Source organism: Triticum dicoccoides, chromosome 4A (genome assembly GCF_002162155.2).
Source record: "Triticum dicoccoides isolate Atlit2015 ecotype Zavitan chromosome 4A, WEW_v2.0, whole genome shotgun sequence".
NCBI classification, from domain to species: domain Eukaryota; kingdom Viridiplantae; phylum Streptophyta; class Magnoliopsida; order Poales; family Poaceae; genus Triticum; species Triticum dicoccoides.
In genome coordinates, this window is record NC_041386.1 from 656754976 (window position 1) to 656780526 (window position 25551).

Here is a 25551-nt window from a genome sequence, read left to right on the forward strand (position 1 = left end):
AAGAAGAAGAAGAAGAAGAAGAAGAAGAAGAAGAAGAAGAAGAAGAAGAAGAAGAAGAAGAAGAAGAAGAAGAAGAAGAAGAAGAAGAAGAAGAAGAAGAAGAAGAAAAGAGGAGAAGAAGAAAAAAAGAGAAGAAGAAGAAGAAGAAGAATAAATAGAAGAAGAAAAAAGAGGAGAAGAAGAAGGAATAGAGGAGAAGAAGAAAAAATTTCTATTTTTCTTCTTCTCCTCTATTCCTTCTTCTTCTCCTTTTTTTTCTTCTTCTTCTTCCACTTCTTATTTTTTTCTCCTCTTCTTCTCCTTCTTCTTCCCCTTCTTCTTCTCCTTCTTCCTCTTCTATTTTTCCACGAACGGGGACCAATGCATAGATTATATAAGAAAGACTTGTCAAAATCGTTTGCATACATTTTTTCGATGTCCCCTCTCATGTCATTTCCGATGTCCCCCATCATGTCATGTCTGACGTCCCCCTCATGTCATGTCCGACGTCCCCTCTCATGTCGATGTTATCGGGGAGGGGGTAGACGAAAACAATGCTCACCCCCTCATCACATGTCTGACGTCCCCGGCCCCCTCATGTCATGTCCGACGTCGCCCCTCACTTTAACAAAAGTGCACAACTTTTATGTTTACTTTCGTTTTCACTCTACATTTTCGTTTCTATACAAGAGTGCACAACTTTTATGAACATAAAAAATCAATGAACAAAAATAAATCATACATCAATACATACAACAAAAAAATCATACAAAAAAATCAGGAGAGGAGGGGATCGGGGCCGGCGGCGCTCACAGCGGGGACGCAGGCGACGGCGACGGTGACCATGGGCGTGGGCGACGGTGTCGGTGCAGGGCGCGGGGATGGTGGCGACGAGGCAGGGCGACGGCGTCGGTGCTGGGGTGGCGCGGCGACAGCGGCGGGGGCAGACAACGGTGATGACGGGCGCGGGCGCGGGCGATGGCGACGGCAACGATGGGCGTGGGCGACGGCAACAGGGGCGGCGGGTGGCGTCGTGGAGGTTGGCGTCATCAGGGGCAACTGCGAGATGAATTCTCAAAATTTTGACAAGTCCTGCATATATACACTAAGCTTTGGTCGCGGTTCGTGGCATCAACCTGGACCAATTCACCCCTTTAGTCCCGGTTGGTGCCACCAACCGGGACCAAAGGTCTCTTTTCAGTAGCCCAAAGGGCGGGAAGCAGAGGCCTTTGGTCCTGGTTGGTGGCACCAACCGGGACTAAAGTCGGGGCATTGGTCCCGGTTGGTGCGATGAACCGGGACCAATGCTACCCTTTAGTCCCGGTTGGTGGCACCAACCGGGATCAAAGGCCTTGTGTTGCCCCGCGGCCAAATGTTTAGTCCCACCACGCTAGTTGAGAGGAGCTCGGAGTGGTTTATAAGCCCCATCGCGGCTGCCCTCTCAAGCTCCTCTCAAATGCAGGCTTACTGGGCCTAACTACACACTATGCTGCCTGTGGGCCTACTGGGCCTTCTAGTCATATTCAGGCCGTGGTGGCCCAGTAGGTGGCACTTTTTTATTTTTTTTGTTTTCTTTTTTTGCTTTATATATTTTATTTTCTTTCTACTTACAGCAAAATACTTACTAGTTTTCAGTGTTTCTTTTTGCTTTTAGGTAATAAAAATTATAAACTTTCTGTTAGTGCCATTTGTTTTCCAATTTGAATAGTTTAAATTTGAATTTTTGGAAATTTGTGTGAATCACTAGTTTTTGAATAGCTTTATTATAAAAATAGATTTTTGAGTGTTTCTTTTTCTTGCTATTTAATATTACTGTTTTTATCATTATATTCAAAAACATATTTTGTTATTTTAGTTTCTAAACAAAAATTCTTTATGATAATTCTTTTTGCTATTAAAGTTTCTAGCAAAAAATTTCTTTATGAAAATTTTCTTTTTTCTTTTAATGTTTTGAACAAAAAATACTTTGATAATTTTAGTTGCATCAATTTTATATAATTTTAGTTTCAATAATAATAGAGGTTTATAAAAGTTTATTTTGTTTTTACTTATTTATTAAAGTTTATTTTGTTTCTAGTAATTTATTTACTTTTCTTTTTTGCTTTTTTATTTATTTTATGAAAATTCTTTCTTCTTTTGATTTATTTATTTTATTTTGTTTCTACTTACTGTTGCTATTTTTATTTATTTTGTTAAAGTCTATTTATTTTACTTTATTAAAGTTTATTTATTTTACTTTATTGAAGTTTATTTTGTTTCTACTTATTTATTTTCTTTTCTTTTTTGCTTTTTTATTTATTTTATGAAAATTATTTTTGCTTTTAATATTTTACACACAAAACCCCTCTCCCGTGGCCGGTTCATTGGTCCCGGTTCGTGGCTTGAACGGGTACTAAAGACCACCCTTTGGTTCCTGTTTAAGGCACCAACCGGGACCATTGGTGGTAGGCGAGGAGCGAGCCCATTGGTACCAGTTCGTCCCACCAACCGGGACCAAAGGGGCCAGACGAACCGGGCCCAATGCCCTCACGAGGCCCGGTAGGCCCCCTAGCCTCACGAACCTGGACCAATGGGCCCATGGGTCCCGGTTAGTGACTGATCCGGGATTAATGGGTTTATCTGGCCTGAACGTATGCCCTGTTTTCTACTAGTGAAGTATGAACGTAGGGCATAAGCATAGGAGCCAGGCAACCCAGCTTGGCAAAAACTTAAGTCATACAGGTGCATATAAAGGAGAAGACAGGACACATATGAGTAGACAACACATATATATGGTGAGCTTGACGCTCCAAAAATAATAATCAGAATAAGCTTCTGTAAAAAGAAGCCCCCAGGTGATGATGGGTGTGTAAATTAGAGTTACGACCATCCACCAATAGAATAGTGATAGCGAAAGAAAGGGACAATATATTGGGCAAACAAATTCCCTCAGAGTGGCAGCTTTTCAATGCCTAGCTAATCCACTGCATCACCTGAACCTGCTTGCAGGCATTATAGAAAAGTATTGTACAAGATAACTAGCATCTTTCTTATTCTACTCTTTCACGAATGGATCCGAATTGACTTCTTTGGATCTTATCCCATTCATACAAATGAACATATTATAGTATAGGCAAGTACTCCGGCACTGGGAACGAATACTACTAGTGAGGCTTATAGGCGGCTAGTTCTTAAACAAATCTGTCAGCTATAACCTAGCCTATTGAATCTAGTACGCCCGAAGCACTAAAGAACTCAAATAGAAAGGCAGGAGAAGTTGGCGGCCAACCTAATTCCCCTCCCAGTTGTACCCTTGTGCATGCCCTTCGTAAACGATTTCCACTGGTAGGCAAGACTTTCTCTCGAGAGTCACAGCTTCGAGACAACTTTCGCAGATGTTCAATCTTGCGAGGCATATGAGCCAGATTTTTATTACTCTCCCGACCTGTTAGAGGCCACCCTAATAAGCGGAGATTGCCGGGAAAACATTGCTCAACAAGACAGTAACCAACTCGAAAAAGGAGACCCTGGTCGGATCTCCTCGACTCGACTGATATGATGGATGGAATGGCTAGAAGGTTGAGGTTAGTTAGGACTTTGTCTCCCTTTCGTTATCTTCCGCCCCGGGTGGATGACCTGTGGGAGCTAAGTCGAAGATCTCGGTGTCGGTGGGTAGCGGAGAATCAAATCAATATCGGAGTATTGCTCTAGCTACTGCTGAATTAACCTGGATTCAATCGTGACTCTCTGAACTAGGCTGTACTTCGTCTTCCCCTCTGGACCTTGGAAATGGAAAAAAGTTACCGATGCGTAATTGAAGATTCGGTGAAAACTAGTAGCCAGTTTCAACAATACCGAAATCATAACATTAACATTTATATATTTGAATTTGAGATATATATACCGGACCTGAGTAGTAAGTGTTGACTCATGTGAGTCACTCCTTCTTCGCTTTGACTTCTTAGCTGGCTTGATGCTTAGTCTGGCCAGTAGGCATGTTGCCGGGATGTCCCATTAAAAAGGCAGGTCCCATATTTGATTGACTCTCAATCCACAGGTGGAGATACCAGGGGTGGGTTTTCATGGCCTATAGTCTCCCCTGACGACGAAGCACGAACTACTTGTAGAAATCGCGGATCCAAATCTTGCATTCCTCCTTTACTCGTTAAAGGCCTCGGTCCGAAAAAAGTAACCTACTTGACAGAAAGGGCGCGCACTCTCGGTGCGGAGGTAGGCACTCTCGTCTTTCAACCCCACCGTCACTTTGAATTTAGTGGGGCACTCTTTACTACTTGTTTGTTCGGTAGCTCGCATCAGCAGCTATAAAAGGAATAGAAAACGAGGCTTTTTCCACCACACTAGGGGAGGGCATTACGCTCAAGCAGGGGAAGTCAATTTGACTGCTGCTCAATCTAGATGTGAAGAATGCTTTTCTTCATGGTGGTTATTTACAAGAAGAGATTCATATGGACATTCCTCCAGGTTTTGGAACAAACTGATTGATGGGAAGGTGTGTAGGCTCAAGAAATCTTTCATCAATGAAATTGTTCCGTATGGGTAGCAAATACACATATCAGAAGAGCCAACCCGAAAGCACTTGCTTCAAAGAAGCAACAGTTACCAAGAAATTCCTGTTTCAAGTCGGCAAGATTGAACCGAGGCCCGCCCGGGCACCGCCAGGGGACAACCAGACCAACCAGTAGGCTTTCTTTCCGAAATTTGCTCCCGGGGCCCTTAAATCATTGAATTCATAGGCATAGGGGCGTCCCAGGCAGTGGTTCATTCAATGAGAAAGAAAGACAGTAGGGAAGGATTCGTCGTGTCGGGCTAATTCATTCTGGGAAAAAGGGGGAAGGGCAGGATCCGAAGCGGTGGCTGCTACAAGAATGGAATATTCCAAAGCATTCGCTTCTGAAAGAATTTGAACTAATTGTGCCACAGTCGAGCGTTTTTGTCCAATCGCACAAAGAACCTCGAGATGCTAATCCATGAAAAACGATACGAGAAATGCGAAAGAACTCAACTACGGAACGAGGGCGACCCGTGAAAATACCTTGGTTTCTTACTCGTGCCATTGAACTCTTTCTTGGCAACTTGGAATCTCAATGACTGCTAGGATTTCTTTCTACTTCTATTTGTGGCATATAGAATTTTACAATAGATGAAGCGGAAGAAGGAACAAGGCTTGAAGGCGGAATGTGCTTACCTTCGTGATATTCCCTTTTCTTTGATCCTTTCGGTTTTGAACTGCGCTTTGCCCGTACTAGGTCTTGAAACTTAGCTTCAACCTCTCTGTTGGAATGAAGGTTCTTTTCATGCAATTTCTTCATGCGGAGCCCTTACTTGGTTCGATTGGCATTTTTCTTATCATCCATCCACATAGGGAGAAAGGCCAAGGGCCTAGTGGAGTGATAAAATGAACTATCCAAATTAAGCTAATCCTGTGTCAAAGAGAGATGCTTCATCCTCTTCAAGTTGGAAGTGCAAGAAGAAATGAGGTAAATAGGAGTTCCATCTACCACGCACTCACCCCACACTCCAGCTAACTACAGCATCGAAGATTGTAACACCTGTTTGAACACATTAGGAAAGCGCAAAAGATTTCTATTTGGAGTTCGCTCATTTAGTTGCTCGATCGTTGCCATCCGCATTGGGCTAATTCAAATCCTATGCTCCATATATATATTTCTCTACCAAATTAGAGTGCACAGTCATTTTTCTATTCATGTTCCAAGAAACTCAGTTCACTAGGGAACACCTTACAGGTTGGTCATGGGTATGGGTATGCGCCATACCCCTCAGTATGGAGTACATTGGGTCAGGTTTCTGGAAATTTAAAACCCGATTTCCTCTATAAATTCTCCGATCTAAATGGCAGAGAAGTTTCCATATTTCTACCTTTTCTTGTTGGAGGGGCGGTCGTCCATTGAACTACCAAAAAAGGGTAAACCAATGTGATCATGACATTGTGGCTGCAAACGATTACCCTAAACGACCGATATAGATTCGGCTCGAGGTGCTACTGAACCCTGAATCCAAAGATTGATCACCTAACCAATTCAAGGTCACAAGATAAGAAAGGACAGACTCCTCCCGATGTTCCCATTTCCTCGCTGACCCATCATGCGAAAGGTACGTTAGAGTGAGTGCGCCCGCGCTCCGCTCCTTCAACTGATTGTTCGCTCTGATTCCAAGTCACGGTTTAAAACAGTGGTGACCCAGCTAGTTGAAAAGTTTTCACTTGGAACACCAGACATGAGAGCCAGCTACAGAGACAACTAATGATATCAAAGTTGACGAAACAAGAGGGTTTATAGTCAAGAAGTAAAGAGTAAAGGCTTTGGCCATTGGCAACGCTTACCTAACTTCTCACTTAAATGTTTACTCGTGTTACTGGTATTCAATAAAAGAAGCAAACAGCGAAAGAAAGGGACAATATATTGGAATCTAAAGACAGGGAGCTTCTAAATAGCCGGGGAATTTGCCTGGATGATGATGAAGACATCTCCCGGGTAGCAGATCTAGATCCCGCACCAGGTTTTCCTGGCGGAACAGTTCCGGGATCTTATGAATCTGCGACCAGACATGAATCTGGTTCAGGACCACAGATCACGGGTTAGCCATCCCATCGTAAGGCTTCTTTAAATAACAAAGAAAAAGTCCGTCACGAAGATCTTTCTTTCTATCAATAGATAGGAATGAGTGTTTGTTATAGGAGATAGGATCATATCGAGAGTTGATGGTTGACCGCCGCCCCCCTTGTCCTGCCCCGGCCGGGGAGGCAAAGGCGATTGCTATCGTCACCCTTTCTCCCGGTGTATGTGAAAGAGAAAAAGTGACACACTTTTTGGATTTTCGGTCTGCGGTTGGTTGGGCCAAACTCAGAGCGCAGATGTCTCTGTCCCTAGGAATGTGATGCTTAGGTGCGAGGTGAAACACAAGTAGGAGATCGACAAAGGAAATCATATGGATTGCAACCTACAGATGAAGAATCTGCTTCATTGTTGCCAAAAAAGTCAGTCATTCACAACCACTGATGAAGGATTCCTCGAATAGTTAAGGATTAGCCTGCTTGTCTGATTCGCGCAGGGATCATACTAGTCTGGGTTTAATGCCGCTCACGATCAAGTCGTTAGCCTGCTCAGCCTGACCGTTTGTCTCAGGGTGATATACAGAGGCGTAATCAAGCTTGATGCCCAAATTAGTGCACCAAGTTTTTACCTCATCGGCCGTAAAGTTGGAACCGTTGTCAGTAATGATACTATGTGGGACACCATAATGGTGCACTACACCGTATATGAAGTCTATAACTAGTCCGGCTTCGGCCGTTTTGACTGGTTTGGCCTCTATCCACTTAGTGAATTTGTCAACCATAACCAGTAAATATTTCTTCTTATGGCTTCCCCCTTTAAGGGGTCCGACCATGTCAAGCCCCCAGACCGCAAAAGGCCACGTAATGGGGATTGTTCGCAAAGCAGTGGGCGGCATGTGGCTTTGATTGGCGAAAAGTTGGCATCCAACACATTGCTGTACGACGTCCTGTGCATCTGCTCGGGCCATGAGCCAAACGAAACCCGTACGGAAGGGCTTACTTACAAGTGCCCAAGCGGCGGCATGATGGCGACCAAGACCGGCGTGTACTTCGGCCACGAGCTGTCGTCCTTCTTCTTCGGAGATATACCGTTGTAAGACTCGGATGTACTTTTCTTGTACAGTTCCCCCTCATGGACTTTGTAAGCCTTCGAGCGTCGAACAATGCAATGGGACTCCGTCTGGTCATCAGGGAGCTCGTTCCTAGTAAGGTAGGCAAGGAAAGGTTCGGTCCATGGGGCGATTACATCCATGATTTTATGGGCCGATGGTGTTATCTCGGTGTCCGAACCACTGATAACATCGGTGTTATGTTCGGAATCTAGGGGTATGGTCAGCTCTGGAACACTATTGTTGTTGTCGTCCTGCCACACTATGGATGGCTTAAAAAGCCTCTCTACTAAAGTGTTAGGTGGGACGGGGTCGCGTTCAGCGCCCATGCGGGCAAGTATGTCCGCTGCTTGATTACTTTCTCGAGCCACATGATGAAACTCGAGCCCTTCAAACCGAGCCAAAATTTTAAGTACGGCATTATGATAAGCCGCCGTCTTAGAATCTTTTGTGTCGAAGTCTCCATTTATCTGAGATATTGTGAGGATTGAATCCCTAGGCACTTCAAGGTGTTGTATGCCCATGGGGGCCATCCAGAGACCATGCAATAAGGCCTCGTATTCGGCTGCATTGTTAGAATCTGTGTATAGTATATGGAGCACATAACGGATTGTATCTCCTGTGGGGGACGTCAAAACGACACCAGGCCCTAATCCGGCTAATATCTTAGAGACGTTGAAGTACATCACCCAGTTGGAGTATGTGCCATATTCTTTACAGATTTCGGCTTCTGTCCATTCGGCGACGAAGTTAGCCAACACCTGAGATTTAATAGCTCGGCATGGCTTGTAAATTATTTCAAATGGTAAGAGCTCGGTGGCCCATTTGGCAATCCGTCCGGTGGCGTCCCAATTTTTTATAATGTCGTTAAGTGGTACTTCAAAAGCGACCGTGATGGAGCACTCTTGAAAGTAGTGTCGCAACTTGCGGGATGCCATGAAGACCGCAGATGCTATCTTTTGATAATGCGGGTATCGGCATTTGCATGGTGTAAGGACCGTTGATACATACTATACCGGTTTTTGTATTGGGAATTTGTGTCTGTCCTCAAACCATTCGACGACGAGCACCACACTCACTACTTGGTGAGTTGCAGATATGTAGAGCAGCATTGGTTCACCGACATTTGGTGGGAGAGGAATGGGTTGCTTGCTAACAAAGCTTATATTTCCTCTAGTATGGCTGTGCCAGCGTCTGTCCACACAAAGTTGTCAGTGAGGCGTAGCAAACGATATAATGGCAACGCCTTTTCCCCTAATCTGGAGATAAAACGGCTTAAAGCTGTAACGCATCCCGGCTAATTTTTGGACCTTCTTGAGGTCTGTTGGTGTTGCCAACTGTGACAAGGCTCGGATTTTAGCAGGGTTCGCTTCAATTCCTCTATCGGAGATGATGAGCCCAAGCAGTTTTCCGGCTGGAACACCGAAAACACATTTTTCCGGATTGAGCCGTATGTCATATGTTCGGAGGTTGTCGAATGCAAGGCGTAAGTCATCCACCAATGAATCGACATGTTTGGTTTTGATGACTACGTCACCTACGTATGCTTCCACTGTTTTGCCAATCTGTTTTTCCAAGCATGTTTGAATCATGCGTTGGTAAGTTGCGCCAGCGTTCTTGAGCCCGAAAGGCATAGTATTGAAGTAGAAGGGCCCGTACAGAGTGATGAATGTTGTTGCGGCCTGATCGGATTCTTTCATCTTAATTTGATGATCTCTGGAATATGCATCGAGGAATCACAAGGAATCGTGCCTTTCGGTTGCGTCCATAATTTGGTCGATTCGAGGTAGTGGGAAGGGGTCCTTGGGGCAAGCCTTGTTGAGGTCTTTGAAATCGACACATAGGCGCCAGGATTTATCCTTCTTGGGTACCATGACCAGGTTTGCTAGCCAGTCCGGATGTTTGATCTCTCTGATGAACCCGCTTCAAGTAGCTTGGCTAGCTCCTCCCCCATAGGTTGTCGTTTGGGTTCGGAGAATCGACGAAGAGTTTGTTTGACATGTTTGTATCCTTTCAATATATTGACACTATGCTCGGCCAGTCTTCCTGGGATACCTGGCCTATCGTAAGGATGCCAGGTAAAAATGTCCCAGTTCTCAAGCAAGAATGCGCGTAATGCGGCGTCCACAGTCGGGTCCAGCTGTGCCCCAATGGAAGATGTTTTGTTGGGGTCCGTCGGGTGGACTTGAAATTTGACTATCTCGTCAGCCGGCTTGAAGGAGGTAGACTTTGATCTCTTATCGAGGATCACATCGTCCATGTCTACTGTGGAACGTAGAGTGGTCAATTCTTCGGCGGTGAGGGCCTTGGATAACGCCTCAAGGGCCAGAGATGCGGTTTTGTTTTCAGCTCGGAGGGCGAGGTCAGGATCGCTGGCTATATTGATGATTCCATTGGGCCTGGGCATTTTGAGCTTCATATACCCGTAATGGGGTACGGCTTGGAAGCGTGTGAATTTTTCTCGCCCAAGCAGAGCATGATACCCGCTGTTCAATGGCGCCACATGGAAGAGTAGCTCTTCGGACCTATAATTCTCCAGTGTGCCGACTACCACATCGAGTTTGATTTTTCCCAAGCATATGGTTTCTCGGCTGGGGATAATACCGCGAAAGGTTGTGTTACTTTGCTCAATGCGACTCTTGTCCATTTGCATTTTGTTGAGCCTATCCTCGTAAATGAGGTTCAGTCCGCTGCCGCCATCCATGAGCACTTTAGTGAGGCGGAGGCCATCTATAATTGGGTTTAGGACCAAAGCAGCTGGTGCTCGGACTTAGCGGGCTCTTGGTTCGTCATCGGCGTTAAAACAAATAGTCGTGTCATTCCAAGGTCTTTCTGCTGCCACATGGCAGACTTCGGCGAAGTCGCGGAGTTCCCTCTTGCTCCAATTATTCGACGAAAGGTCTCGAAGATCATGAATACTTCAGGATGGTTATGCTCCGAAGAATAGTTCTCTAGAGTGTTTTAGTGAGGAGACCCTCGCCGCTTTTGGCCACCTACCGGACTATCCAACATGCTCGAAGGCTATGTGTTGGTTCGCTGTCTGGTGTCACGTGAATTTTGCAGGGTTTGTCGAGCCATTCCTCGAGAACAGTTTTATGCCCTGTAATGGGTTTAATTTTCTTGTCCGCGGAATGATGATTCGGTGCTCCACGGGGGTGCGTCCTCTTTGCCCGTCCTGGGGATGGCCTAAAGGCATGTGGTTCGCAGTAGGCTGTCTGGGCTTTCCAGGCGCTTTCCATTGCACAATAATTCTATAATATGTGTGCCAAATCGGCAAAGTGCAGTATGCAACGGCGGTTGAGGGTGTTCAGGATCCCTTCATCCATGCAATTGTTGCAAAATACTGACATTGCGTCATCATCGGAGCAGTCCTTGATCTTATTTTTAACAAGCAGGAATCTAGCCCAAAAGTGGTGGACTGTTTCCTAGGGCTCACTACTAGGGAAAAGCCTATACACAGAAATTTAACAACAGCGCAGGTCAAAAAAGAGCGCTAGTGCTAGATAGCAGTAGCGATTGAGGAAAAACCACGCTGCAGATAAAACCTTAGCAGCAACACGTGTAGTGCCAAAAGCGCTACTACTAATATTCCCGTTGGTAGAATGATAGGATACGCATAGCAGTAGCGGGCTTGGAAGAAGCGCGCTACTGCTAGGGTATAAGTAGTAGCGCGTTACCTACGAAGAGCGCTACTACTAATGGAAATAAAATAAGATGAAAAACAAATAGAAAAGTAAATGAAAATGAAAGAAATAGAAAAAGGAGAAAGGAAAAAATAAAATGTAAAGCATAATAATTGAAAAAGCGAAAAAACCGAGGAAGGCATAGCAGTAGCGTGTGTTTGTAAGAGGCACGTGTCCTAGACCCCCGCTATAGAAACACAAAAGAAAATAAAAAGTGGAAGAAAAATACATAGCTATAATAGCAGCGCGTTTTGTAAAAACCGTTGTAGCTATCTTAGCTGTAGCGCGTTTTGCGAAACGCGCTACCGCTAAATTTGACTTAACCAAAAAACCGTTTCCCCCCGGCCACCACTTCTCCCCCAAATCCCTCGACCCACCCCGCCGCCGTCTCCCCGATTCGCCATCACCCCACTTCGCCGCCGTCTCCTGCCGACGTCGACGCCACCAGAGCCGTGCGCCGTCGACGCCACCGGAGCCGCCCCCAACGCCGCGGAGCCGTGCGGCCTCATCAACGCCACCAGAGCCGCCGTCGACGCCACCGGATCCTCCCTCGCCACAACTGCCTCCCTCGCCGTCACCAGAGATGCCCCTGCCTCCCTCGCCATCACTGCCTCCCTCGCCACCACGGAGCCATCCTATGTAAGCCCCCACCCCTCCTCTCTCCCTCATGCATAGGTTAGCTAGTTTAATTAGCTTAATTATCTAGGTTAGGGAAAAATTTTAGTTAGGGCTTTGATAGAGAAGTAGTTAGGTTAACTAGTTTAATTAGGTTAATTATCTAGGTTAGTGCAAAAATTAGTTAGGGCTTTGACAAAGAACTAGTCAGGTTAACTAGTTTAATTAGGTTAATTATCTAGGTTAATTAGTGCAAAAGTTTATTTAGGGCTTTGACAGAGAACTAGCTGCGTTAACTAGTTTAATTAGGTTAATTATGTAGGTAAACTAGATTAACTAACTAGGTTAAATAGGTAGGTTAATTAGGTTCGTTGGATTAACAAGCTAGGTTAAGTAGGTTGGCTAGGTTAGAGGAAAATGTTATTTTAGAGCATTAAGTCAGAAGGGTTAGAGAAATGGAGTTCCTTTGCAATTTAATTGGGTTATGTCCTAGGCAGAGAAGGGTTAGAGATAATAATGTGTGTTTGTGTGAGAGAGAGGAATAGCTAGATCAACATAATTTCGGGTTTGTCCTAGGCAGAGAAGTGTTTAGTGAAGGAAAAGAATTTAGGAAAAATTTATTTTAAAGGTGATCCCTTCCTAGACTTTTATTGTTGATTATATCTTTTCATTGAAGTGGTCATGTTATATCTTTTCATTGAAGTGGTTCGATTGTGCCCAAGTGGCTTTTTTGTTTCCAGGGAATGATGCTGAGTGGCCTATGTTTTGCCGGAATGTTGATTCATTTTTGTTCCGGCAAATTTCAGGTTCTCGATTAGTCCACTTTTTAGCAATGGTCATGCCGAAATTTTCCATGAATTTCGGCATGACTTGTGCTACAAACTAGGACATATCGAGTGCCCAGGATTTGCCGCACCAGGAAGGAGTCAACATTCCTGCAAAACAATAGGCCTTTTTATGTCATTATTCATTTTATTAGGTCTAGAATTAATTGACTAGATTTAATCATAGGAAACATGGCTAGGAACGATGAAGGACAGGGTTCTGGTGATTGCGTCGACGCCTACCGGGCGGCAGACGAATTTTTTAGCCTTATCGACGATCAACCGATGTTGTTGCTGGGCCCACTGGTGGCATCGGGGACTGAGAACGACACACAGACCGGTGCTGAGACTGAGACCGGTGCTGAGACTCAGACCCGCATCTGGACCGGCGCTGAGACTGTGACCGGTGCTGCCTCGGGGAGCGGAGCCGGTGTAGAACCGAAAGCAAAGAGGCAACGACTTCCTAACAAACTCAGGACTACTAGACTGGTGGTCACGGAGGTGGACAACAGCATTTTTGAGCCAAAGGCGCCCGAGGAAGCTCGCTCGTGCTACGACAATCAAATAGGCTACATCGTACGGACAACCGCCACCATCAACGATGAGACACTACAGAAGATAGAAATTATGAGGAGCTCCCTCCTAAAGAAGTTTCACTAGATATTCTTGTTCCCGGGCTGGAATGAGAAGGATTATGAAGATCCAGACGAGGACCCAACAATGAAGAAGATAAACATACACGCCATGACCAAGTTTAGCGACGCGTTGGCCGCCTGGAAAACTCGAGTGAAAGCAAGGATTATCGACAAGAAGGAACCCTACTCCGAGATTGTAAAGGATAATCCGACAATCACGGAAGACCAGTTTCAAATATTCAAGGAGGCTTGCAAGGCCGAAGCTACCAAAAACTAGTCTATGTACATGAAGGGGCTTCAAGAGAGGAACATTGGGAGCCCCCACCTCGGAAGCCGTGATTACGGCGGAAAGAGGTCCAAATGGTCCAAGGAGGACACAGAAGCCGCGTGTATGGGCATCCCAGACCCCTTGGCGGATTTCATCGTCCCGCAGGAGCGTGACGTCCTGAGGGCCCGGCACCGTCCCACAGTTTCTGATCAATTCGACTGCACACATTAGTCATATTTGTAAATGATCCTTGTGCCTTTTGCAGAGAGAGCAGCACCGGATTGCGGCCGAAAGCGACTCGCGTTTGAGGCATTGGCCAGGCCCAACTGGGACACTCCATTCAACCGGGCGTTGAACATATTGAAACAACAGCCGGTGGATACTCGACCGTCGTATGGACGCGTGCACGGTGTCGGAGATGGCGCCACGTGGAAGCATTACTACCGTGAGACCACGGAGGAGAGAAAGGAAAGACGGAGGTTAACTAAAGAAAACATCGACAAGAAGGTTGAGATTGCGGTTGAGAAGAAATCATCTCAGACAGTCGCAACAGCGGTAGCTGCCACAAAACAGGTGGTTGTAGATTTGTCTACTTCCTTGGTGACGGGCATTATCACTTGGACAAGGCAAAATCCAGAAAAAAAATGCAGAGAACTTTCCCCTTGCTGACTTCTTGGGAGCACCTGCTCCCGCACCGGCTCTCGCACCAGCTCCCGCACCTGCTCCTGCACCTGCTCCCGCACCGGATGTGCTCGGTGGTGCTTCATCTTTGGCTGAGCTCGACGCCCTCATGGTATCTGTCACACCGGCCCCCTTTGATATAAATGTATAATCTCTCGTTTTCGTTGCCTTTCGGATGTCTGACGTCGCAGACTTTTCTTTGCAGTCCGATGAAACCCCGTGCACCATATTGTACGCCATCGGCGACCAGAAGGTGGACGTGGGGAAGGCAACGACAATGAAGCCGAAGGAACCATTGTTCCATAGCCGGCCGATCCCCCCGAACATCTTCAAGGTTTCCTTGGCCAGTGTCGAACCGGGCCACAAGAATTTGCCTCCTCCAACACTACTGGTGGATGACGAGGAGACACCGCGGCGGCTTGGTGATTGTTGCAATGGGTGGGTCCTGTTGTGGCCAAAGAGTCTGCTTCGTCTGGAGGCGGTCGGGAGCACACCCACGAGCACGCAGCCTCAGCAAGGTATGAACAACAACACCCCACCTACCCAATTAGCGTCGGGTGTCAGGTTGGGTGATAGCGGACGGGGTAAGGACGAGGCTCCATTAGTTGCTGATGACGTCGCCATGGATGAGGATGAGGACGACGATGGCGCTGGATAGTATGTCTATACTGGCGCCTCCTCAGGGTTTGAGCGTCATGAGTCGGTGCCTGAATTGCCGTCTCAACGTATTAGGGAATACCTTCCGATAGTAAAGAAGTCTAGGAAGAGAGCGAGGAAAGGCAAAAAAGTTGATTCTATGATCCAGACGCCTCAGCAGCCTCGGCTTCAGGACCGTATAGATATCCCCGATGCGGATAAATGGCATATCCCCGGTCAACCAATCCTACCTGCAACAGCGCTACAGGCCAGATTCGGCGATCTAAGGAGACTTCATGACGATCTGCTGCGGGTAGAGAAAGGCCTCATCGCCTCGACAGATCCAGGATACCCACTCTATGTGGTTAACGTTCTACGGCAAAGGTCGTACGTCGACAGCTTCCCCGCGGATAAGTTCTTCCTCCGATTCGATTACATATTCGACATGTTTCACGTGAAGAAGCTGGATTTTACGTTTGTCCGCCTTTATGCCTTGCACATGAACTACGTCATCGGGGTTGAGTAGATATCTCATATCTGTGTTGCTGACCCGTACTACATGCACGAGGGCTTCTTGGGAGTCTATGCAGAGCACCGTGTATACATGAGGGAATACATCGTCAATTTCATGCTCACTAATAAGGACAAGGGGGCGATTCTCATGCCTTATCATCCAGTGTAAATCATCCGTGCTGCTATCCTTCCTTCGATTTCAATCATTCATTTGCACGGTGGAGGCTAAGTAATTTGAGGTGTGCTTATTTTGCGCAGCGGCGGGCGCGCCGTCCTCATCATCCTATACCATCAATTCTCCCACGCTCTTTACTTGGACTCGTCGAAGAACATTCACAAAAAGGATTACACCCACATCAAGGATGTTCTCAACAATGCTATGTTTTACTACCAAGCAAGGGGTGGAGAGGTTAGGGACAAGAAGAGAAGGGGCGGCAGGGTCGCCTTCGCCCATAATACCGACTTCTGCTGCATCCAGCAACCGAGCGATTCTCTTAATGATGGATTCTATGTCCTACACCACATGCTGGAGTACAGACAGGATCACCAGAACCTTCACATGTCACCTAGATCCGGCGATGCCCATATTCTGCAATGGGCAAAGGACGTAGGAGATATCGAGGATCAGCAACTTCGAGCTGAGTTCTATCACATCCAGCGCGAACTTGCCCAAATCATCATGAAGGAGGTCGTCGGAAAAATAGGGATGTTCTACGAAGAAGGACAAATGTCGTGGGAAGACGTCCGAACATGGGTAGCCTCTCAGCGTCTCGACATGAAACCTTTCACTAAGCTCTGGGACTATCTCCCTGACCTCGATGGATGGCACGGCATGTTGCAGTGATCGTCGATATATGACAATGTGTCTGTTTAGTCCATACTTTCTGTATGACAAAACTTTGAGTTATGCGAAGTGAAACTTTATTTGTGATGTAATTAAACCGTCCTCCTCCTCGACTAGCGAAGATCACTCTAGTTAGGGCATTTTGGGTACGATGAACTTTGTTATTTATGCTTATGATATGTTGTTTCTATTTTTGTCAAGTCTGTCTCTTTCTATTGCTCAACTATATATGTTGCATATCATCGACTCATGTGACGATGCAGGTGCATAGATCATCGATGGCGTAGAAGTGCTACGCGAGGAGTATATATATGATGAGTGGCCGGAGTGTCAGGCCCAGGTGTTACCAGTTTCCGGTTTCCGAGCGACAGGTAGTAGTTAGTTTAGGTTCTCGCTAATGCGAGAGAGGGATACGAACTCATGTACTCAAAGTGATAGCTCTTCTCGCGTATACCATTGTTTAGATGGATGACTATGTATTTGCAAGTAATCGAGGACTTGTATCGCTATTTTCGAGATGATGATGAGAGACCACTTTGTGTTGGATGATGATTATGACGAGACTATTTGTATGTATACGCTATGATTACATTTGTGGTCTCGCAGGCATTTGTATGTGTATCATGATGACATTTCTATGTGCTAAAGATTCTTCTATAAAGCTTGTTCAAATACAAAACAAATATGCCCAAAAAAACCCTCTTAAATTAGCAGTAGCGAGTGTATAAAAGTTAGCAGCAGCGCCGCGATAGCAGTAGCGCGTCGTTGCAAAGCGCGCTAGAGCTACTTGTAGTAGCGAGCTTCCAATAACTGCGTTGCTGATACACTTGTGTAGCAGTAGCGCCGGTGACCACGCGCTACTGCTATGTGTTAGCTATAGCGCCTTATTAGTAGCGCCCCTCCCCGCGCTACTGATACACCTAAAACCCGCGCTGCTGCTAGCCCTTTCCCTAGTAGTAGCTACTACCTCACATATATTAAGTCACATATGTCTGGAGGACCGGAGTTGCTTGGGGAATATTGTTTGTGGTGGGTGGGTGGTTTCAAATCCGAACCCTGACCCACTGAGGAGTCCGGATTCCGAAGAATTTCCGAGGTTGAAGGCCTGGTCTCCGGGGCATCCAGTGTGTTTTTAGGCTCAGTGCCCGATTCCATGTTCGGAGTACTAGAAGTGTCTTTCAGAAGACGAGAGTCCGGCTTTCCGGGTTCGAAAACCCGAACATACTTTGTCCTCAACGTGGGAGAAGAATCATCGTCGGCTTGTTCCTCCCGGATTACCACATGATGGGTGATTGGCGGAGATTTGATTTCTCTCTGATTGGGTTTAAGCCCAATCTGATCGTAGTCGGTTGCGACCCCCAGGGCGGTGATGCGATCTAGCAGTTCGTTTAAGGCCGAAACATCTGCCGGATCCAACTTGTCGGAGTATTTAGGGTCGATACGGAGGCAATTTTTGGTGATGAGTTGGGTTGCTTCTAGCTTAACGGCCGGGCGAACGCCTATAATGAAGTTGCTGAGTCGAAGAGTTTGCCTTGAAACCAGGGTCTCTTCGGAAGTGATGTTGTCTTTGATGATAATGTGGGCCATCGATCCTTCTGTCGATGGCATAGAGGAACTCTCAAGGAAAGCACCAATGTCGGTGTCAAAACCGGCAGATCTCTGGTAGGGGTCATGAACTGTGCGTCTGAGTATCGAAGGTAACAAGGAGACAGGGGACACGATGTTTACCCAGGTTTGGGCCCTCTTAATGGAGGTAATACCCTACTTCCTGCTTGATTGACTATGATGAATGTAGGGGTTACAAGAGTTGATCTACCTCGAGTTTGTAATGGCTAAACCCTATATGTCTAGCCTGTATGATTGAGATTGTCCCTATAGACTAAACCCTCTGGTTTATATAGGCGCCGGAGGGGACAAGGGGTGTACAAAGTCTGTTTACAGAGGAAGGAAACTATTCATCCAGATGCCAAGCTTTCCATCCATGCAAAGGAGACTCCCATTCAGACAAGGAGAGTGCCATGTCACATAGGCCAGCTTCCCGAGGACCCCATAATCCAGGACTCCCTGTCAGTGTCTAAACCGGCGGATCTCGGGTAGGGGGTCCCGAACTGTACGTCTAAGGCTAATGGTAACAGGAGGTGGGGGACACGATGTTTACCCAGGTTTGTGCCCTCCCGATGGAGGTAATACCCTACTTCCTGCTTGATTGATCTTGATGATATGAGTATTACAAGAGTTGATCTACCACGAGATCGTAGAGGCTAAACCCTAGAAGCTAGCCTATGATATGATTGTTCTTGTCCTATGGACTAAACCCTCCGGTTTATATAAACACCGGAGGGGGCTAGGGTTACACAGAGTCAGTTACAGAGAAGGAGATCTACACATCTGAATCGCCAAGCTTGCCTTCCACGCAAAGGAGAGTCCCATCAGGACACGAGGCGAAGTCTTCAATCTTGTATCTTCATAGTCCAACAGTCCGGCCAAAGTATATAGTTCGACTGTCCGAGGACCCCCTAATCCAGGACTCCCTCAGTAGCCCCTGAACCAAGCTTCAATGAAGATGAGTCCGGCGCGCATATTGTCTTCGGCATTGCAAGGCGGGTTCCTTCTCCGAATACGCCATAGAAGATTTTTAACACGAGAGTCGTGTCCGGCTCTACAAAACAAATTTCCCATACCACCGTACAGAGAACAATATTCCACAAATCTAATCTGCTGACAACTTTTTGTAGCATGATATCACACTGCGGCCCGGCCATTATTCGAACCATTTTTCCCAACCAGCTACTTCACATACTACGAGGCGGTTTCCTTGGCACATCTTGTCGAAGCAGAGATCGTGTCCCCTTATAGTGGGATTCTCATCAATACGGGCGTGGGTAACCCAGCCGTGTTTGTTAATATGACTCCTCAATTTTAGGCAGGTTCCAAACAGTCACGCGGGGGACGCTTGATATTCATCACCTTTATAAAGGGATCAAGGCATGTCCTTATCTTCCCATGCTCTATACTAACTCTTCCCCTACCTCGAGTTCCAACACAAAGGCTCAGGCTTAAGCGCTTCGGACCTTCAATCATGTCTGGATCCAACCTTCAAGGATGGTGGATGGCCTCCTCCGTCACAGAGGAGGACATCAAGAAGCTTAGGGAAGCCAGGTATCTGACCGCTGACATCCTGCATAGCCTGCCTGCTCAAGGGCAGGTCATCCCCACTCCCAAACCCAATGAGAGTGTCGTATTTGTTTCCCACTTCCTCCGAGGGTTAGTCTTTAGTCTTAATCCCTTAGTTAGAGGGCTCATGTTCTATTACGGGCTAGACTTTCATGATCTAGCTCCGGACTCCATTCTTCACATCTTGTCTTTTAGCGTCGTGTGTGAAGCCCTCCTCCGCATTACCCCACAGTTTGGTTTATGGCTTAAGACCTTCAACGTGACACCGAAGATGATCGAAGGGTGTCACGCAGAGTGCGGAGGCGCTGTAATAAGAAAGGGCATCGACGACCCATGGCCAAAGGGTTCCTTCCCGGAGGTGTCCGACCTATGGCAACCGGAGTGGTTCTACATCACCGCAACTCGAGGCACAAAGTGGGCGGCTGCCCCTGCCTTCCGCTCGGGCCCTCCACCTCAACTGGCGTCATGTGTCAACAAGGGACTGGACTAGGGGCCTGCTAATGACGTACCGACATTGTAGAGCCGCATTCGGGATCTTCTTGAGAGGGATGTCAGCCTCATCAAAATAATTCAAGTAATGCTAGTTCGTCGGGTCCTACCGTGCAAACGTTGACCTCTACAGATGTGGGAGTTCAACCCAGCAGGACCTCTAACCATTCAGCACTTCTTCGGCATGACGCTTGAAGGGATGTATAGGTTATTCTTCAGATCACGAACAAAGTGTCCAGACACCACCGAGGATGCGGGCTTGAACTGCAATCATCCAGATACCCAAGTAAGTAACTGTGGAACCGAACACGTTGTTCATGTTTTATCATAAAATTATTCTGAGAACTATCCGCGGCCAGGCTTGGATAAGAAAGGCGGAGAGGATCAGGTGCCCGGCCCCTCTTCCCGAAGGCTTACTGGATCCCGTGCTAACCAGGATGCTCGAGCGCGCACCTTATCAAGTGCCATCAGGAGAAGATGAAGGGGGGCATAGAGAATCCGAGAGCAGGCTTCATACTTTATACATCCAGATCGAGGGAATTAACGTCTCCATAAAGGAGGATAATCGGAGAATTGAATCTAAAATCCCCTCCCCCCGCGGGAAGAAAAGGGCCGCCTCCGAAGCCTTGGAAGCGGAGGTGTAGGAGAAAGGGAAGAAACTCCTACAAGGGGGCCCTGCCACGGAGGGCATCCTCACTGCACAGCGCCCGCAAACGATCTAGCCCTCCACCGAGTTGTAAGCGTATGAAAATTACTTTGATAAATATATCCTACTTTGTCTCTGGGGATAATAACCAAGACAAATCTTGCAGTCCAGATCATAGCTCTTCTCAGTAGAGTTCGTCCTCGGGGGACCTTCTTCCGGAGATGATGGAGAGCGAAACGCCTCCTCCCGCCTCCCCGCTGTCGTGTCAAAACCGGCGGACCTCGGGTAGGAGGTCCTGAACTGTGCGTCTAAGGCTAATGGTAACAGGAGGCGGGGGACACGGTGTTTACCCAGGTTCGGGCCCTCTCGATGGAGGTAATACCCTACTTCCTGCTTGATCGATCTTGATGATATGAGTAGAGGCTAAACCCTAGAATCCATCCTATGATATGATTGTTGTGGTCCTATGGACTAAACCCTCCGGTTTATATAGACACTGGAGGGGGCTGGGGTTACACAGAGTTGGTTATAGAGAAGGAGATCTACATATTCGAATTGCCAAGCTTGCCTTCCACGCCAAGGAGAGCCCCATCTGGACATGGGACGAAGTATTCAAATTTTGTATCTTCATAGTCCAACAGTCCGGCCAAAGTATATAGTCCGGCTGTACGAGGACCCCCTAGTCCAGGACTCCCTCAGTAGCTCCTAAACTAGGCTTCAATGACGATGAGTCCGGCGTGCAGATTGTCCGAATAATCCATAGAAGATTTTGAACACGAGAGTCATGTCCGGCTGTGCAAAACAAATTTCACATACCACCGTAGAGAGAACAATATTCCACAAATCTAATATGCTGACAAGTTTTCATAGCGTGACATCACGCCACGGCCCGGTCATTATTCGAACCATTTTTCACAACCAGCCATTGCACATATTGCGAGGCGGTTTCCTTGGCACGTCTTGTCGAAGTAGAGATCGTGTCCCCTTATTGCGGGATCTTCATCAATATGGGCATGGGTAACCCAATCGCGCCATCAATCGTGGCGCTTAGAGAATAAGCGATTTTAATGGGCAAGTGGGGAGGCGCACAGTTTCTACTGCCTTTATGAAGAGATAAGGATTCCCCTTTTTAACCCACGCCTTCTTCCTCCTTTGCTTATCCATTCTCGCACTCTCGAGCTCTAGCGCCCAAGTTCTCCCCTTCTCCGCAAAGTCATTCCAGATATGTCTGGAGCGGGAGGCAATTGGATGGCTTCCTCCATTATGGAGGAGGACATTAGGAAGCACCGGGAAGCTGGATACCTAGCCGCAGACATTGCGCACCATCTCCCGGATGCAAGGTAGATCGTCCCTACTCCGGAACCCCACGAGAGGGTGGTATTCCTGGCTCACTTCGTCCGCGTACTGGGATTTCCTCTCCACCAATTTGTCTGCAGGCTCATGTTTTACTATGGGCTAGATTTTCATGATCTGGCCCCAAATTTCATCCTCAACATCTCGGTGTTTATCGTCGTGGGCGAGGCCTTCCTCCGCATCAAGCCCCACTTTGGCCTGTGGCTAAAGATCTTCAACGTGAAGCCGAAGATTATGGGCTGCCAGCAAGCGGAGTGCGGAGGCGCCATGGTGGGCAAGATGCCCAACGTTACCTGACTTGAAGGCTCCTACGTTGAGACCGTGAAGGGGTGGCAATCGGGGTGCTTCTATATCACCGAGCCGCGCGATGCCAACTGGGCGGCGGCCCCCAAATTTCGATCCGGCATACCCATCCGGCTCACCTCCTTGGAAAAGAAGGGCTTGGCCTGGGGTGCACCTTCGGAGCTAACCGGACTCCAGAACTGTATCAAAAATATGATAGAAAAGAAGATCAAGCTTGTCAATGTGGTCCAGGTCATGCTCTTCCACCGGATCCTCTCGTGTCAAAGACGGGCATTCAATATGTGGGAGTTCGATTCGGCCGAACACCTGATGCTGCGGGAGCTCTTCAACACGACACACAAAGACGTCTGGAAGGTGCTGTTCAAAGCCGCTGAAGTACCTCCTCCCACTACCGTGGACGGCGGACTCAGCGCAAAGCGCCCCGCCAATCCGGTAAGCTCTCTATATATCACAAGATGTGCCTTTCCCAGTATATTTGTGGGAGGAACTTAAGCCACCATGCTGATCAAACAGGACTATGTGGCAACGGCGGAGCGGATCGACTGTCCAGCTCCGCTACCTGAAGATCCAACAATCGCGCTCCTGACGGAGATGCTCGTTTCTGTGCCTTACAAGGTGCCAGAGAAGAAGGCCAAGAAGAAGGCCACGAGGACCAGGAAAAGGTCTCCGGCGCAATGCCATATCAGACACATCGTCCGAAGACGCCGAGGCGCCCTCCTCCAACGAAGACGAGGAGGAGGAAATTCCTTCCCCAACCAGGGAGGAGAAGAAGAGGAAAGCCGCCCCATCTGGGGAGGCCGAAGGGTCCAAGAAGGGAAGGACCCTCCCTCCGGACCAATCCACAATAGCCGCCTACAGCAACGCGGAGTGGCTGCCCAGGGACAAGCCCCGAGCGAAGTCATAAGTATCCGAATACTGTAATGCTTCCAGTATGTTTCGCATCATTGCTTCTTAACATGTTAAACATGATCATGCAGTCCGTCCAAAGCCCACATTGACATATCCTCCTCGGATGGGTCCTTGGTTCTATCGGAGATGAATAGCTATTCGCTCCCCACGGCTACCTCTCCCCGGCCTGCGGACGACACCGAGGTGTTGTCCCAGAGGATACCGGAGTAGGGGGAGACGGTTCTGGAGATGCACCAAGGCGAAATCCCAGAAGACGGGCTCATGGGAGAAAATACCCCCATGGATCTTGATGTCGGGGCCGCAGCAAGTCCGACCCCCAGCAGGATGCTGCGCTGGAACCTCCAATGGTTCCAGATTCAGGTAGGAAACCCCTCGCTACAGAGGGTGAGCCGTCTGTTGTGATGACCTCTGTCCAACCAGAGGCATCGGACAATTTGCTGGAAGCGCTTCGTGGCGCTTCGATTAATGAAGAGCACCGCACTATTATGGGTGCGGTCATTGAGAAGGTTCGGTCCGCCAAAAGCAAACTGGCCGAAGCCTGCGCCAGCCTCCTAACGGGCTTTGAGGTAAGTAATCAATTTATTAGAAAATATCATTGCATAGACAGTAGCCCCTGATGCTCTGTTTGGTGTTCGAAAAGAAAGGCCGAACAGAGGATCAAAAAATTTCCGCAGGAGTCTAATAAGAACGTGTCTGTGTGAATAAGCAGACTTCGCTGCTAGCCGCTGCCGCCCGCACTGCGGAGGTCTCCGGACTGAACCGGGACCTGGGGCAGGCCGAAGAAGAGCTCGACCTCGTGAAGAGGCAGCTCGAGGAGAACAAAGGTAAGTGATACCGCGTTCGTGTGTTATATAAGGGAGAATCTTTGGTGCTAATGGAGCATCATGAATTATAATAGGGGCTACGACCGAAGTGGCGACCCTTAAGAAAGTGTTGTGCGAGGCTGAAGATAAGGAGGCCAAGGAGTGCACCGAGCGCGAGAAGCATGAGGCTCGGGTAAATGAAGTCCAACAAGAGCTCCAGGACTTCGTCAGAAAATACGAGTCCTTGGAGCGTGACTCCAAGAAGCAAGAGTCCGAGCTTGCGCAGGCCCTCCAGAGCGCACAAAACGCCAAGGCCGAAGCCCAAAAGGCCCTCCAGGAGATCCAGGCGGCCAAGAAGATAGCGGCGGGTAAGGCATTCATTATGAAAAGCAAGCATGTGAAGGATGCTTTCCTATTACTTACCCGAATTTGGAGCTCTCTAGGAGCATTCGCAGATCTGCCGCGCAGTGCATCTGATGCCGCAGAGTTCTACCGGGCTGAAGAAGGGAGCTCGACGGAGCTGTTCTCGTCCCAGTATATTGGGGCCGAACAGCCGATGCCCTTGAGTGACCAGCTGAAGCAACTGGTCAAACTACAGAAGGCGGCCGAACTGGCCATGAAGGACCTCATTGTCCAGATGTGGCCTACCGAGCCCCTGCCCACCAGCTACTTTGGCTTGGTGAAGCAGCTTGTGCATGCCGCCCAAGGCTTGAAGCCATAAAACGGTCAGTCTGCATTGAAGGTGCGCGCCGTGCCTTCACCTGCGCGAAATTGCACTAGGCGAAGATGGATGCTGAGAAGCTGGTGACGGAGGGGCCACCGGAGGGCAAGGCGCACCACTATCCCGAGAAGTACTATGATGGTGTTATGAAAGGCGCCCGCCTTGTGGCGGAGGAATGTGTGAAGGATGTAATATTTGACTGAATGTACGCATGTCATCCTGTAATATGAAAATGAGTTCATGTGTGCTATATAACGCTTGTTAATTTAAAATATTACCTTCTGTGCGGCCGTTTATAAAAATCTAAAAGTTGGCCAGTCGTCGGCTTCTGCCCCCATGTAACTAGTACTGGGGTGTTCAGGGTAAATCTAAACACTCTTTATGTAAAGTTTTGGTCCAATAAGGAGGTGTTTAGCGCAACGAACAAGGCAATCGGACTATATAGCTTTATCACTCTCACTTAGCCATATAAGTCAACAATTTTAAATTTTGGCGAAGCCCCTAGTATTCGGAAGGCCGAACTTGGGGTGCTATGCACGCTTAAATCGGACAAGGCCGATTCCTCGCCTGAAGCGGAAAAAATCTTTAAGGATTTGAGACCTCTCGAACAGCGATCAGCTCTCGCTGAATCATGACAGTCAGTTTTCGGCTTTCTCTACTGAGGTGCTCTTTCGGAAGAACCGAGACACAATCGCAGTAGTTCTCCTAGCGCTACCTCAGCCGATATAGCGGAACGTAAGGTACCAAAACATAGGAGGCGGGCAAACCCAACTATTGACCCAAGACATGATTCGG

General features: G+C 47.7%; 1 pseudogene; it reads left to right on the forward strand.

The window, feature by feature from the left end:
• Positions 1–7575: 7575 nt before the first annotated feature.
• Positions 7576–25551, forward strand: part of LOC119283988 — a 60527-nt pseudogene continuing 42551 nt past the window's right edge.